The sequence below is a fragment of the Loxodonta africana genome, chromosome 15 (genome assembly GCF_030014295.1).
Source record: "Loxodonta africana isolate mLoxAfr1 chromosome 15, mLoxAfr1.hap2, whole genome shotgun sequence".
In the NCBI taxonomy this organism is placed as follows: Eukaryota; Metazoa; Chordata; class Mammalia; order Proboscidea; family Elephantidae; genus Loxodonta; species Loxodonta africana.
Window position 1 is genome coordinate 26,085,111 of NC_087356.1, and position 16,770 is coordinate 26,101,880.

At 39.0% G+C, this 16,770-nt stretch overlaps 1 protein-coding gene across 6 annotated transcripts in view; it reads left to right on the forward strand.

Moving 5' to 3' along the window:
- The first annotated feature begins 5,401 nt into the window (after positions 1-5,401).
- ZNF638 (zinc finger protein 638) overlaps positions 5,402-16,770 on the forward strand; it is a 91,023-nt gene continuing 79,654 nt past the window's right edge. For 5 of the 6 annotated variants that reach the window (XM_023552755.2, XM_010593642.2, XM_010593644.3 and 2 more), the window contains exon 1: positions 5,402-5,529. The gene's annotated coding sequence lies outside the window, so the exon portion shown is untranslated. Of the gene's footprint in view, positions 5,530-7,244; positions 7,352-16,770 lie in introns of those variants that run through there. The other variant, XM_064268703.1, reaches the window with a different exon arrangement.

A 16,770-nucleotide genomic window follows, 5' to 3' on the forward strand; every position in this document is an offset into this window, starting at 1 on the left:
ACATTTAGACATACACCCAAAAGACTTGAAAGCAGAGACCCAAAAAGAGACTTGTATACCAATGTTCACTGTAGCACTGTCTACAATAGCCAAAAGGTGGAAACAACCTAAATGCCCATCAACAGATGAATGGATAAAAACAATGTGGTACCTACATATGATGGAATACTACTCAGAGAGTAGAAGAAACAAAGTCTTGATAGATGCTACAATACAGACGTAGCTTGAAGACATTATGCTGAGTGAAATAAGTCAATCACAAAAGGATGAGTATTGTATGACCTCACTTGTATAAAAAGACAAGAGAATGCCAAAGTATAGAGACTAAAGTTTATTAGTGGTTACCAGGGGCAGCAAGCAGGGGGAAAGGGAGGGGAGAGGCTAATGGTGATGGAACAATTGCATTGATTAAGGATGGGATTGCACAGACAATTACTGTAATTGTTGTCAGTAAGTTGTACACCTGTAAAAAGAACTGGCAAAGTTGTGTGATAGATATGCTTGTAACAACAACAACATAAGAGTAACTGCTGAGGCTGCTTATGTTCAGTCAAATACCTCATGGGATTTGGTTCCTTGGTTTGGAGGTTTAGGGTCATGGTTTCATGGGACTCCTGAGATAATTGGCCTACTAACATGTTTAGTACTTCTGTTCTATCTCCAAGTGCACTGGTAGTGCCCGGGGTCTTAAAAGCTTGCAAGTGACCATCCAAGGCTTGACAACTGGTCTGTATTCACCCGGAGCAGCAGAGGAAGGAGAGTCAGGAAAAGGAGGATGTGATGGTTAAGGTTATGTGTCAACTTGGCTAGGCCATGATTCTCAGTAGTTTGTCGGATATATGTAATCATCCTCCATTTTGTGATCTGATGTGAGCAACCAATCAGTTGAAAGCCAATCAGTTTCCTTGGGGATATATATGTCCTGTAGGCAATATATATGGATGTCTGGCAAAGCTTTCTCTGGATCCTGCATCCAACTAGTCATCCTCTGACTTCCTGTCGTTGGGATGTGAGCCAATAGCCTGCTGCCTGACTTGTAGATCTTGGGATTTGCTAGCTACCGCAACTCTGTGAGCCAGCAGCCTTCTGCTTAACCTGCTGATTTTTGATTCATGAGCCCCTGCAACCACTCGAGTCAGGAGAAGCCTGCAGCCTGATGGCTTACCCATGGACTTGAAGAATATATATATCCATATATATATATTCTTCACTGGTTTTGCTCCTCTAGAGAACCTAGCCTAAGACAGAGGGTATGGAATGTGTTGCCTTCATGAAAAACTGCCTCCTCTGCCACAAGACCAGAAGAACTGGATGGTGCCTGGCTACCATTACTGAATATTTTGAGCAAAGATGCTGTAGAAGAATCCTATCAAAAAGGGGAAAATGCAGAACGGAATTTAAAATTCTTATAGATTCTAGACTTTCTGGAGCCATAGGGGCTGGATGAACCACTGAAACTATTGCTCTGAGATAATCTTTAAAACTTAAACCAAAAATATCCCCTGAAATCTTCTTAAAATGAAACAATGGTTTAACTTAACTAGTAAGAAATGTCTGCCTTGAGCACTATGCTCTTTTAAGAACTGTCTGTATGGGATTAAAGTGACAGTGGCAACTCAGAAGATTAGATAGGAACCTTAGGGGGCAGTGAGTTTATGCAAATGGGAGAGGAACAACTCAGAAAAGGAGGGTGAGAATGGTTACACAACTTGAAGAATGTAATCAACTTCACTGAATTGTTTGTGTAGAGACAGACCATTGAATTGGTGTATGTTTTGCTGTATATATGATCAATAAAAGATAAAAAGATTTACTACAGGGGGAAAAAAGAATATTGACAAATTTCTGGAAGTGGTCTAGGGTGATTAGAAGGCATAAAAGCTTGGAGTGGCATGAATATAGTAGACCAAAGATAACCAATCTTTTTCTTAGGAATGCCATGAATATTGATAAGCATCTTCCAGTTTACAGACATCTTTGGGCAACATAGTCTAGCCCTCTTCCCGTTCCTCTTTACTTGAAAGAAAACCGAAGTATGTACAGTGAGGTTAGTATCAGAGTAGGAGCTAGAAAGGTAACTCTTGTGATTCCTAACCCAGTGTTTCATTCAATATTACCCTTTGTCTTAAGATGCCTATAAGACTCTGCATTATCTGGTTCCTCATGACTTCCCCATCCTCATGTTGTCCTTCTTCTCCATCATTCCACCTCAGCTGAGCTGGCCTCCTTGTTATTCCTCCAATACCCAACTTGTTCCTACCCCAGGATCTTTGCACTTGATGTTTCCTCTGGTTGGAGAATTCTTCCTGTGGGTATCTGCATGGCTTTTCCCCCGTCTTCCTTTACATCTCTGCTCAAATGTCACCTGATGAGAGAGGACTTCCCTGACTACCATATCAAAAGTGTTTTCCAGCCCCTGCTTCATCATTTTCTCTTTATCTGCTTTATTTTCTTCGTTTTATGTTACCATATTATTTTCACTAAAATGTAAGCTTTCCACTAAATGTAAACTCTAAAATATTTTCACTAAAATATAAACTCTGTAAGGGCAGGTACTTGATTTTTGTTCATTGATGTGCCTTCCAATGCTTAGAATAGTGGCACAAAGTAAGTATTTGATATAAGTCAAATTACATCAGTTCTTTGCTCAAAATTATCCTATCTTATTTGCTGTAACAATGAAAGCTCTTAAAATGGCCTGTAAGTATGCCCAATTCCCCTCCACCTCATTTCCTCTGTCCCCACTTGCTCATGCTATTGTGGCTTTGACAGGCTTCTTGCTATTTCTCAAGTACACCAAGCTGGCTTACACCTTAGAACTTTTGTATTTTCTGTTTACCCTGCCTGGAACACTCTTTCTGCCAGATATCTCTACTACTTATTTGCTCACTTCAGTCAGGTTTCTGCTCAAATGCTGCTTTCTTCATGATGTCTTAAGGACTTGACCAGCCGATTTCAAATTGTGGCCTCCCTCACCTCTGCCTGCCGTGCGTCCTAATCTTGCTTTATTTTTTCTCCATAGCACTTATCACCATCTGACATACTGTATATTTACTTGTTTATTGTCTGTCTCCCTCACTAAGGCTATATGTGCCATGAAGGCAGGACTTAGTGCTTTTAGCTTGCCATTAGTTCTCTGGTGCCTAGAACAAAACCCCTGGCACAGAATATGCCCTCAGGTAATATTTATTTAATTAGTTAATGAATGAACTGACCCATAGGTAGACAAATACATTGGTTAGACAGACTGGAGGGCCCATAAATCCATTTTTATATATGAGAACTTAATAGATTTTTAATTAAAAATTTAATAAGGTATATTTTTTAAAAAGACTTTCCCCCCATCCTTTCCTATGCTTATTATAATGTGAATAAAAGAAACACATCTGCTTGGGTGCTGGGTGAAACCAATGTGTAAGGTGCAGGGTAGATAGTGTGATTTGTGTCAATTTGACCAGATTTTGCCCAGTGATTGAGTTTTTGTATTGGTGCAATAGAATAACCTTAAGTTATTCAACTTCTCTCAATACAGGGTTTTTCATTGGTAAAATGAGTATTAAAAATATCTACCACACAGGTGTACCTGTTGCCATCTAGTTGATTCTGACTCCTGGTGACCCCATGTGTTACAGAATAGAACTTCTACGTGGGTTTTTCTTGACTGTAATCTTTTTGGATCCCAAGCCTTTCTTCCATGGCACTGCTGGATGGATTCAAACTACCAACCTTTAGGTTAGTAGTCTAGTACTCAAAAAAACCAAAACCATTGCCATCCAGTCCATTCCAACTCATAGCAACCCTACAGGACAGAGTAGAACTGCCCCATAGGTCTCCAAGGCTGTAATTGTTGCAGAATCAGACTGCCTCATTTTTCTCCCGCAGTCCAGCACAAACCATGTGTCATGGATTGAATGATGTCCCCCCAAAAATGTGTGTATCAACATGGTTGTGCCATGATTCCCTGTATTACATGGTTGTCCTCCATTTTATGATTGTAATTTTATGTTGAGAAGATTAGGGTGGGATTGTAACACCACCCTTACTCAGGTCACCTCCCTGATCCAATGTAAAGGGAGTTTCCCTAGGGTATGGCCTGCACCACCTTTTATCTCTCAAGAGATAATAGGAAAGGGAACCAAGCAGAGAGCCGGGACCTCATTCCACCACCTGCGCCTGAGAACCTCCTCAACCATGGGAAGATTGAGGACAAGGACCTTCCTTCCTCCAGAGCTGACAGAGAGAGAAAGCCTTCCCCGGGAGCTGATGCTCTGAATTTGGACTTTTAGCCTACTTTACTGTGATAAAATAAACTTCTCTTTGCTGAAGTCATCCACTGGTGGTATTTCTGTTATGGCAGCACTGGCTAACTAACACCAACCTTTAGGTTAGTAGTCCAGTACTCAAAAAAACCAAACCCACTGCCATCCAGTCCGTTCCATAGCAACCCTACAGGACAGAGTAGAACTGCCCCATAGGCTCTCCAAGGCTGTAATCTTTGCAGAATCGGACTGCCTCATCTTTTTCCTGCAATCCAGCACAAACCATGTGAAATGACATATAAAAGGTTTTTCAGAGTGTTGGGCTTTTAGCTCAAGAAGCTTTAATTGAATTCTAGTTTCCTGATGTTTTGAGTGGCTGATACGTATCAAATCATTGCTATAGGAATGCAAAAATTAAAAAAGAAAAAGTAAAAGGTGAGAGGATAAAGGAAACAAAATCTTAATAAATGTACAAAACATCCTAGTATCAAATACCAGGTATTACCTATTTTAATGTTGTTACTGAAGGCAAGAGGTCCCTGGGTGGCACAGGGTGGCACAAACTGCTTGTGCTGGGGGGCAGTGGTTAACAGCTGGCTGCTAACCAAAAGGTGAGCAGTTAGACTCCACCAGCCACTCCTTGGAAACCCTATGCGGCAATTCTACTGTATGCCTTGGAATGACTCAAGGGCAACGTTGTTTTTTTTTTTTAAACTACCCAAAAGTTTGAGAGTTCAAATCCACCTAGCGACACCACAGAAAAAAGGCCTAGCGATCTGTTTCTGTAAAGGTGACAGCCAAGAAAACCCTATGGAGCAGTTCTCTGTAACACATGGGGGTCATCATGAATCTGAACGACTGGACAGCAACGGGTTTGGTTTTGGTTACTGAAGGCAAGAATGATCAGGGAAGACTTAATGGAGGCGGTCACACTTAATATAGGTCTCAAAGATGTGCATAATTTTGCACAGGATAGGCAAAGACACTGTATTGCTGTCGGTACTTGAGTTTTGCAGTAGACGTCTTGGAACGCCACACTCGCGGGGGCGACCCCTTCCGGAACTAAGCTTCTTGGCCCCTTGTGCCTTGTAGAGAGTGCGGTGCCGGTGGCACGCAGGCGCCGGGAGTAGATGAGGGCTCGCAAAGGCTTCATAGCGCGCATGCGTGAAGCTCTCTGGAGGCGGTAGCTTCTTCGTCGTCGAGACTGGAGGCTGAGTGTTAAACTTTGCCGGGCAGATATGGGATTCGGCTGTTAGTCGGGTGGCCATAGGTATGACTGCTGCTTTGTGGGGAGTAGGGCTAGAGGGTGGGAGCCCGTAGCGTGGGGGTCCTGAGCCTTTTCTGTGAGATCCGGCCCGACTATTGTATCTGTGTCGCAGCGGCTGCGCACAAAATGGCGGCGGGCAGACGGGGAGCGCGGGAGGAGGTCGGGGGGCCCTGGGGGTGAGAAGGAAAGCTCTTCTGCCCGGCCGCCGCGTTTATTCACCTCACTGCCCCGGAGGGCCGGGTCGGGCACCGTTTCCAGGAAGCTGTCTCAGGAAGAGTCGCCTGACGCCGTTGCTTTGGGCCAAAGGACGAGAACAGCCCTTTCACTAGGCCGTAGCGGCCCCTTCCCCATCGGCGCAGGGCTGCCGAGGCCGCGCCAGGCCTGGCAGTCGGAGGAAGCGGTGCTGAGGAAGCACGGAGAAGGGAGTAACCATTCCCATCGCGCCTTGAAGAGAGGCTTGAATTGAGCCTTTTTACAAGCGACGTTGTGCAAGAAGCATGGAGAGAAGAGCATGTTTGTATATGGGGCTGAGGAAGGGAGAGTTGGGATGAAGGAGGGGATGTTACCATCCAGCGGCGGCTTTTGCGGGTCGGTGTTCTCTGCCTGCGTTGTGCGGGTATGAAAGCAAAGAAAATGGCACCTCTCTGGGGGATACAGAGGGCATAAATGGCTGTGATACTTATTTACAAATTCCTCACGAATCGTGAATGTGGAACGTTAGTGATTTTGTTGTTTTTTTTATGTTGATTCCTAGGTTGGGCCCCGTTCTCCTAAAAGGGGGAAATGTATACCACACACTTGGATCTTTGAGGACATTTGAAACAGTTAGAGGTTTTGTAGTATGAGGCAATTGCTAAATGAGGGTGGCTTTTGTTACTACAAAATCTGTACTCGAACTAGACAGTGAAGACTGCCTCAAGATAATTTTTCTTAATCTTAAAATTTGTCCGAGGCGAAATTTGAATAAAAAAACAAAACTTTAATCCGAAGGAGTTCTCAAGCGCTTTATGTTGATTCAAATTATTTTTTTAACCAGCTATGGAATTGTGCACAAAATTTTTTTTTACTCTTGTTACAAAGGGTTAACTTTTAATTTTCAGGGATGCTGTGTTTGCTGGTTTAGATTGCAATTAAAATTGATAGCCTGGGGAAAAAGTTTAGCAAAAAAAAAAAAGATGAATTTAAGGACGTTTTCACAGAAAAAGGCATGATTTACATCACTTCAAAATAGCTTTAGATTTTTGGTAATGATTGGACATTCTTGGCCTGTGTTGTACTCATCTTAAGATTTTTTTTTTTTAACAGCATTTCATATGCATTTTATTTTGTATTACTGTACTCAGTAGTGTGTATTTTTAAATATTTATTGTGGGGTCCAATGTGTAAAACACTTAAAATATGCTTGGGCATTCCCTCCTTGGTCATTCGTGTTGAAGCCAAATGGGGTACAGATAAAACAGTTGAAAAAAATAAAAGAATCTTATTGGCTTGTTTTCAGAGTATATTTACTCATGTCACACATGTATTATGCTGAGTATTAAGTTTTGTAATCTTGTATCTTGTTCTGGAGGGTGTGTACAGCAGATGCTCTGGTTTGAAAAAAGGCTTCTCACAATCAGTCCTCAGTTTGTACTTCATGGACGTCTTAGGAGTTTTTCTTTTTAGTTCTCTTAAAAAGGTGATCCCTGGATTTTTTTTTTTTTTTTTTTTTTACGTAGAGAAAGAAAATGAGAGACAAATAGTGTAGTGGAAAGAGACTAGGCTTTGGAATCAGAAGATCTGGATTCAAAACCTTTTTTCCTCTTAACTCTGTGTGTGAATTTGGGTAAGTTATTTTAGCCTTATGAACTTTTGTTTATCTGTAATATGGTGATAATTTCTTTCTGGCCTGGGATTGTTGTGAAAAATAAACAAAACAGTGTATGGAAAGCTCCTAGCCCTTGGCACAGAGTAGATGTTTAATATATGTTAGCTGCTATTTTTATTAGAACTATTGAAGTGTTTAGGCAGCATCTTTTGATTAAAAAGTGCAACTGTAGATACCCTGTTTTAATTAAAAAAGAAAAAAGTCAAAGGAATTTAGACTAAGTAAAATTTTGGAACTGCGAGATCATCTAACTTTCATGTGTTTTGTGCCTTTATAAACTTTATACATAACCTTTCGTATTGGACTTATCAAAATAGGTTGTAACTATTTGCTTATATGATTGTTAGGTTCATCTTTATGTCTGCCCCAGTTCCTGATATTAGATACCCAGATGTTGAGTGAATGAACTCAGCTTATTAGTTGGCAGAGCCTAGGCAATAACACAGAACCTTGGACTTCAAATAATGCTCTTTCCACTCTGCCTTAATGGTCGGTCATAGATTTGAATGGTCAGGGTTTGGATAAATCTGTCCAAATTCTTAATAAAACACTTTATGTAGTTAAACAGTGCTTCTGGTATGGGTACTCAGTAACGTAGTTTGGACTGTTTTGCAAGGAAGCAGGTAATGAATGTTGAAACGTGATGGTTTAAAGATCCTCCAGACTGTTTCTAAGTTTATTTAGTCTTTCTTTGCTGCAACTTATTTGGTCTAAACTTTTGTAGTTGAAAATGGAAGGAAAATAAGTACGTGGAAGATGAGAAAATAATGGAAAGGAAGAAGAATGAGGAAAAAGTGAGGTATAGAAATAAAACACATAGGGTCAGGAATAATAAAGTTTTGGAATTGAAAAGAAAGTTCGGGGAGCATAGGAGATACAGCTATAAAAGTACATAAATTTTGGAGTATTGCTTGCAAACTTTAGGACCTCCTAAATATCAAAATGTATTTACTGTTCCAGTCTTCTTCCAGTTTTTATACATTTTTCCTGCCTTATTTCCACAGTCTTTGTTTTATTAAACTTTCAACTGATTTCCCCATTGTCCCTGTTAATGAGAAATGTTTGCAACTTTCTTTTGAATTTCTTTCTAAAAAAAAATTTATTATGGAAAATACTAAACATGCAAAAACAGAATTATATAATGATTTTCCCACATACATATCATCAAACTTCAACAGTTACCAGCTAATGATGGCAGTCTTGTTTTGTCTTTACTTCTCACCCATTCGATTATTTTTAAGCAAATCCTATGTCATATCATTTCATCAATACGTAGTTAAGTATTTTTCCCTAAAATATTTAAAAACATTACACCTAAAATTAATAATCATTCCTTAATATTAGATATTCATTCAGTATTCAAAAGTCAGTGTGTATGTGTATCTGTACACATACACACAAACATTTAATCATGTTATGCCATAAATTTATGTTATGGCATAACATGATTAAGTGTGTGTGTGTGTATGTATATGTATGTATGTATATGTTGCAGCTAAGATCCAAGTAAGGTTTATATGTTGCAATTGGTTGATGTCTCAAATCTATTTATAAGCTCCCCATCCACCATTTTTTCCCCCTGTAATTTACTTGTTGAAGAAAAACTTGTCTTTTTTATACATTGTTTTGGTAATGTTTTGCTTCTTCAACATCTTCTGAATCCATGAGTTTGATGTGAATTTAAAAATGTACTCATTTTTAGGAAATACTATAAGAGCTGGAAGTAAACAATTCCTGTTTCTAATACTATTTTGTAATTTTCAGAAATTACCCATCTTAATGAAAGGAATAAACACCTACCAGATTTTTAAATAAAGTATTTTGTTTAATATCTTACCTTTTTTTGAGCTTCTTTTGAGTGTTAGGAGTTTAATTAAACTTCGTAACAACATTTTGAGGTGGATACACTGTTTTTGCCTCCATTTTTGACATGGCAAAACTCAGGTTAACCAGCTTGCTCAGGGTTATATTGTTAGCAAGCAGGAGGACTAGAATTAAGGCACTGAATCTATGGTCTAAGTTCATAAAAACACTACCCTATACTTCTTCTCTAAAGCTGAATTAATAGTGCTAGATTTTACTTAGGGGAGTTAACCAATTTTGTATGAAGTCATTCACTGGCTGCTCTCCTGACGACAGGGTGGGTATCTTCAGATCAGTGGAAATTTCCCCAAAGATCAGATTATTATGGATTGCATAACAGGCTGACTAACAGTCAATAGTTAGGGAGTAAACATACAGAGAACGAGAAGAACCAAATCCAAAGATTTGTTCGGGGCTGATGCTCTTTATCATAGTGTAGATTCTTTGCCTCTTAGCCATACTTGGTTATAGTCTTTTTGACTTGGTGTATTATTGAGTTAAATAAGAACTCTTTAATGTTGGCCATAAAATGTTGGGTCATTAACTAGTTTTGAATGAATTCAAGCTCTGGGTGCAAGGGAATTCTCTTTCTCTTCCAACTTTCCCTCTTCCACTTTTCCTCTATACATAAACACACACGGTTGTTTTTTTCTGAAACTGTTTGAAAGTAAGTTATATAGATCAGGGTTCGTTATCCCTAAATACTTCAGTATGTGTTTCCACAGAATAGGATATTTCTCTTTCATTACTGTAGTACAGTTATCACCTTCAGTAAATTTAACAGTGATAAAATTTATTTAATGTACCATCCGTCCATATTCCAGTTTTGTTGGTTGATCTGATAATGTCCTTTATAGCAGTTTTTCCCCCAGTACATCTGGAATCAATATTGAATTTTAATTGTCATGTCTTTTTACTGTTCCTTAATTTGGAATGTTTCCACGGCTTTATCTTCTGTGAAGTTGACATTTTTGAAGAATACAGTCTGCTTTTTTTTGGTAGAACATTTCTCACTTTGGATTTCATGTGACCTTTTGATTAGATTCAGATTATGCATTCCTGGCCAGAAAACTCACATAAGTGATGTCATGTATGGAGGTATATGATGTCCACCTACTCCTCATTGGTGATATTAGTTAACATGTCCGATACTCTTTTTTCCCTTTTAATCAATCTGTGGGAGATAGTTTAAGACCATACAAATGTCCTTGTCATCAAAATTTCCCCCTTGATTTAATACCCACTTAATGATTCATACCGGAGCTAGTCTTTACTATGATGGTGGCAAAATGATGGTTTTTAAGTCCAGGAGTTACTCTACATATACCGTGGTACTCGGCACTCTACAAGAGCCCTCCTTTCTCCTTTCTTCTTTGTTGTTACATTCATTGGTATGGATTTATGGACTCCTGGTTTTTTCAGTGGTGTATAGTTTGCCATTCTTTCTTTCCCCTACTTCATATTTGTATGTATTTTCTTCTATAGTGAGAGTCCTGGTTCTTAACATCATCAAAACATTCACACATTTCAGCCCATACGCATTGATAACATATCTTAAGTAGTTTCAGAATTGCTTTGCCCATTGCCCACACCACCGCAAAAAACAAGCCTACTAAAAAGAATTTGTTTGCAGTTCTCTCCCTTTCCCCAGCTCCAGCCAAGACTGAAGGTATATAAATCACATATTGTGTTCACAAATTACTTGGATTAATTTTCTTTTTCCCCATCAGTGGGTTATGATACTTAGATTTGGAATACGATCGATTTAATTCATTCAGTTTGCTTTCAGTTTTAGATCCCCCCCTTCCCATCCTTGATGATTTTATTGTATTTTTTTTCATAATGGCAGATAATTAGTATGTTTCCAAAAGTCAAAACTATGCAATGAATTGTACTTAGTGAAATGTCCTATATTTCTTGCATACTTTGTATCCAATACCCCTTGTAGGTAACCAGCCTCATTATTTTCAGCTTTATCCTTCCAGTTACTCTTTGTAACCATAAGCAGATTTTATATGTGTATATATACTTTTTTTTTTCTTATTTTTTCTTTTTTACACAAAAGTTGGCATACTATATATGCCCTTTTGTACTTTAGACTTCTGATGCATTTGGCCAGATTGTTTTAGGTATGTTTAATTGAAGACTTTGGAAAAAAACAAAGCTAAACCCATTTCCATTGAGTTGGTTCCAACTATCAGCAACCAGATAAGTAGGACAGAGTAAAACTGCCCCGTAAGGTTTTCAAGGGGTGGCTGGTGGATTTGAACTGCTGACCTTTTGATTAGCAGCCGACCTCTTAACCACTGCATCACCAGACTTTGGAAACCCACCTTTAATTACCTTAGGCCAAGTGGGAACATTTTTTAGTCCATGCAGTTCATGAAAGACATGAACAACCGAATGGCAGGGGGGTCAAGGATGCAGTTAGTCCTCAGAAACAGTTGGAACTGGGCATTGAAAGTTCTTACTGTAGTTATCTCTTGACCCTGCTTACCTCTATTATGTTGGCTTTATTTTGTTTCAGTGCTTGTGCTTTCTCACTAAAGCAGTAAATATGGCTATCACAGCATTTGTGTTTTATACTACATCTACCACTTTTTCTCATTTCTTGTTAAAAAAAAATTTGCAGCAAGATTTCTTGAATCTTCCAGCTTGAATCAGGTGGTTTCTCTTTGACTATTTATTGAGATGGCAGGGCACTCATGTACTGGTGTTCTTGTTGTTACATGCTGTAGAGTCGGTTCTGACTCATAGTGACCCTGTGCACAACAGAATGAAATGCTGCCCAGTCCGGTGCCATCTTCAGAATCATTATGCGTGAGTCCATTGTTGCATCTACTATGTCTGTCTATCTCCTTGAGGGCCTTCCTCTTTTTCGCTGACCCTCTACTTTGCCAAGCATGATGTCCTTCTCTAGGGACTGATCCATTACTAATAATGTATCCAAAGTATGTGAGGTGTAGTCTTGCTATCCTTGCTCCTAAGGAGCATTCTGGCTGTACTTCTTCCAAGACAGATTTGTCCATTCTTTTGGCAGTCCATGGTATATTCAACATTCTTCTCCAACGCCACAATTCGAAGTTGTCAATTCTTTGGTCTTCCTTATTCATTGTCCAGCTTTCACATGCATGAGGCTGTTGAAAACACCATGGCTTGTGTCACGCACACCTTAATCTTCAAGGTGACATCTTTGCTTTTTGATACTTAAAAGAGGTCTTTTGCAGCATATTTGCCTAGTGCAGTGGGTGGTTTGATTTCTTGACTGCTGATTCCATGGGGGTTGATTGTGGATCCAATAAAATGAAATCCTTGACAACTTCACTATTTTCTCTGCTTGTCATGATGTTGCTTATTGGTCCAGTTGTGAGGAATTTTGTGTTGAGGTGTAATCCATACTGAAGGCTGTAGTCTTTGATCTTCATCAGTAAGTGCTTCAAGTCCTCTTCACTTTCAGCAAGCAAGGTTGTGTCACCTGCATCATACAGGTTATTAATGAGTCTCCCACGAATCCTGATAGCCTGTTTTTCTTCTATAGTCCAGCTTCTCAGATTATTTTTTCAGTGTACAGATGGAGTAAGTACGGTGAAAGGATGCAATCTCAACATAACACCTTTCCTGAATTTAAACCATGCAGTATCCCCTTATTCTGTTTGAACAACTGTCTCTTGATCAATGTACAGGTTCCTCATGAAAATAATTAAAGAGTTCTGGAATTCCCACTCTTTGTAATGTTATCCATAATTTGTTCTGATCTACACAGTCGAATGCCTTTGCACAGTCAGTAAAACACAGCTGAGCATCTTTTTGGTATTCTCTGCTTTGAGCTAGGATCCATCTGACATCAGCAGTAATAACCCTAGTTCCAAGTCTTCTGAGTCTGGCTTGAATTTCTGTCAGTTCCCTGTTGATGTACTGCTGCAACCGCTCTGAATGATCTTCAGCAAAATTTTGCTTGCATGTGATGTTAATGATATTGTTCAGTAATTTCCAGATTCAATTGGATCACCAGTATGTATGTGGTGTGCATGCTGTTAAAAGAAGAAATAAGATACATATGAGGGGAAAAAAAAAACCCATTGCCAGCGAGTCGATTCCATCTCATAGCGACTGTATAGGGTGGAGTAGGACTGCCACATAGGGTTTCCAAGGAGCACCTGGTGGATTCGAACTGCTGACCTTTTCGTTAGCAGCGGTAGCGCTTAACCACTATACCACCAGGGTTTCCTATACGAGTATACTCACACGTTTATCAAAAAAAGTTGTTTTCCTGGAAAAAATAATACCAAAGCATTGTCATACGAGATTACATGATCCTCATGGAGATGTCTTCATGGGATTGTGCATTTTGTTTATATCTCATGAAATGATGCTTATCATTCCTTCCAGATCGCAGTGAAGTTTGTGATGCTCTTTGTAATGCAGCATGTTTCTGATTGCTTACATTTGCTTTGTTTCTTTGACCATTTCCTGAAGGCACCACATTTTTGGCGTTTTACTCTCCGGCTTGATGCTGTCTCCACACTGGTGACACCGTCAACATTTTGACTTGCATACCTTTTATAAGATATGAGAGGACAAAACTAATGTTAGAAAAAGAGTTTGCCAAGTGGATCTGTCTACATGGTAGCGATTAGCAGATTGTTAGTTAAACTGAGGAAAGCAGAGAAAATCATCTTAGTGTTTTGTGACTGTACAGTAGGACTCAGTGTTGAATGAACTGGCTTGTGCAATAACCGCATTTTCAGGTACCAGAACACCACCAAGTAAGGTATATAGGTATGTACCTAGAAAAATGTTAATGCTGGTTTTCTCTTTGTGGTAGGATTATTGAAAATTCTTCTTTTCTGCATAGAATTAAGGTGGTTTTTCTTTCCTTTTTTTTCTCTGACAAGGGTGGGAGAAATGAAATCTGTATTTTTTTGTATTAGAAAAACAAAGTATACAAGATAAATTTGCATTTCCATCTCTAGGCTGACACATGTAAAGAACACTGAGAGGTACAGGTTCTTGTGATCTTGCCACTTGCTGGTTAAGTTGGAAGGCTTCCCTTAGTCCAGGGTTGTCGTGTGACTCAGATGAGATAATGAATATGAAAATGCTTTGTAAACCATGAAGTGCTGTCAGATCCAAGTGCCAGGCTTGATAGAGTCCTTTTCATTATGAATCTAATGGAGCAATTATGATCTGGCTGGTTAAATTTTAATGATGCTTTTGAATGTTGAGAGATTTCAGGTCTGCTGATACCTGTAAGGAAAAATTAAGGGTTCCCTTCCTTCCTGAAAGAGTGCATCAAAATAACAGGCAGTTCTTGACTGTCCATAGTAGTGGACGTCTCAGAAACACCTCATGGGATCTAATGGTGATATCTTCTGAATCCATTAAGCCATTTCTTTATGCCTCAAGCAGTCAATTCCTACCTGGTGCTTCTAAAATAATTTTTATTTATATTGAGCATTTCTTACTTTGGAGTGGCATGTTTTAGTTCTTAAAAAGACAGAGTTTTGGACTGCTACGTGTCAAAATTACATGTCAAAATCATAAACCAGTCTTAAGGAGTTCAGAATGTTTTGTGACCATTAAATATCCTGTTTTAAAGAATATTAAATATGGGAAAATAAAACGTCAGTTGAAAATAGCAAGTAATGCAGTTCTGATTTCGTACAGTAAAGTTTGGTATATTTGTCTCCTCCCCACACATGTGCATGCGAGCACATACAACTAGGAGAAACTGTATCAAAATACTAGTTTACTTTGGATGATGGTTTTATTGGCAAGGACTTCACTTACTGCTGTTTTAGCTTCTGTAACAAGCATATATTATATAATCAAGAATTAGAATTTATTTTAAAGGTTTAATATTATTCGTGGTTGTTTTCAGAGTTAATAATTAAGAACTCAGATCTCAAGTCAGTTTTTCCAGGTTTAACGATTTCAGAAGTTGGCCATCTGTAAATTCTAGATGAGCAAACTTCAAGACCAGAGCTCCTGGGGCTAAGCAAAAAAGGGTATTGTAATTTTGTTGTTTTTCAGGTGTTAATACCAAATTTAAATCAGTTGCTGCCTAGTCAATTCTGACTCACAGTGACCCCGTGTATGTCAGAGTAGAAGTGTGCTCTATGGAGATTTTTCCCCCCAGAAATAGATCACCAGGCCTTTCTTCCGAGGTACCTCTGGATAGACTTGAACCTTCAACCTTTCAGTTGTATCAGTATCATTTTCCGAAGGCAGAGAGCTCATTTATTTATTTTGGTGTGGCATAACCTAAATTTTAATCAGAGAATTCTTGTCAATAACTCTGTTTTGCTTAATTTTACTTTATCTCACAAGTTAACTTTTTCCACTGAAAGGTAGAATGAAACAGAGACAGATAGTGAAATATGAAGTTTTTAATAGCCGATTAAAAAAAATCAGTTGGGAAGGAAGGGTATAGAGAATAACTACAATGAGATATTAGACTTAAACTTGAATTTATTCATACATTACTTGTTAATCATAACAAATTAGGTAATTTTAGCTTTTGTTAGATCTTGGTGTGGTAATGTTAGATTAGATTGCGAAGAATGAAAATTTCAATAACCCAAGTTGGTTTTATACTCTCTTCCTCCTCTTTGTTTTCTGTTAAAAAGATCGTACGTGGCACCTAAAATTTTTTTTATTATGGAATTTTCAAACATGCAGAAAATAGAGGAAAAGGTAATGAATCCCTATAACTGTAGATTTTTAGTTCATAATAGCCAAAGAAAGGATACAGCTTTACATTGGAGTATACGATTGTGTATTGAGGGAGCTTGTCCCACCCCCCCACCCCAGTCTCTACACTTTTAGGTGTTTTTTTTTTTTTTTAATAATTTTTATTGAGCTTTAAGTGAGCATTTACAAATCGTCAGTCTGTCATAAGCTCACATATAAGCTTATATACACCTTACTCCATACTCCCACCCTAATGAGTCAGCCCTTCCAGTCTCTCCTTTCGTGACAATTTTGCCAGTTTCTAACCCTCTCTACCCTCCTATCTCCCCGCCAGACAGGAGATGCCAACATAGTCTCATGTGCCCACCTGATCCAAGTAGCTCACTCTTCATCAGCATCTCTCTCCAACCCATTGTCCAGTCCCTTCCATGTCTAATGAGTTGTCTTCGGGAATGGTTCCTGTCCTGGGCCAACAGAAGGTTTGGGGACCATGACCGCCGGGATTCCTCTACAACTGACTATCATGATTCCATTTACCAGAAGAGCAATTAACATTGTGGTTTTTCTAGGATAGGGTTTGTTCTCTAGAAATTTAACTGCATTCTTTTGAATCCGTTCAGCTAGAGATTGTGTTTTGTATGAATACGGATAACCTAACCCGTTGCCATCCAGTCGTTTCCAACTCATAGCGACCCTCTAGGACAGAGTAGAACTGCCCCATAGAGTTCCCAAGGAGCACCTGGTGGATTTGAACTGGCCTTTTGGTTAGCAGCCGTAACACTTAACCACGATGCCACCAGGGTTTCCATGAATAGGGATAT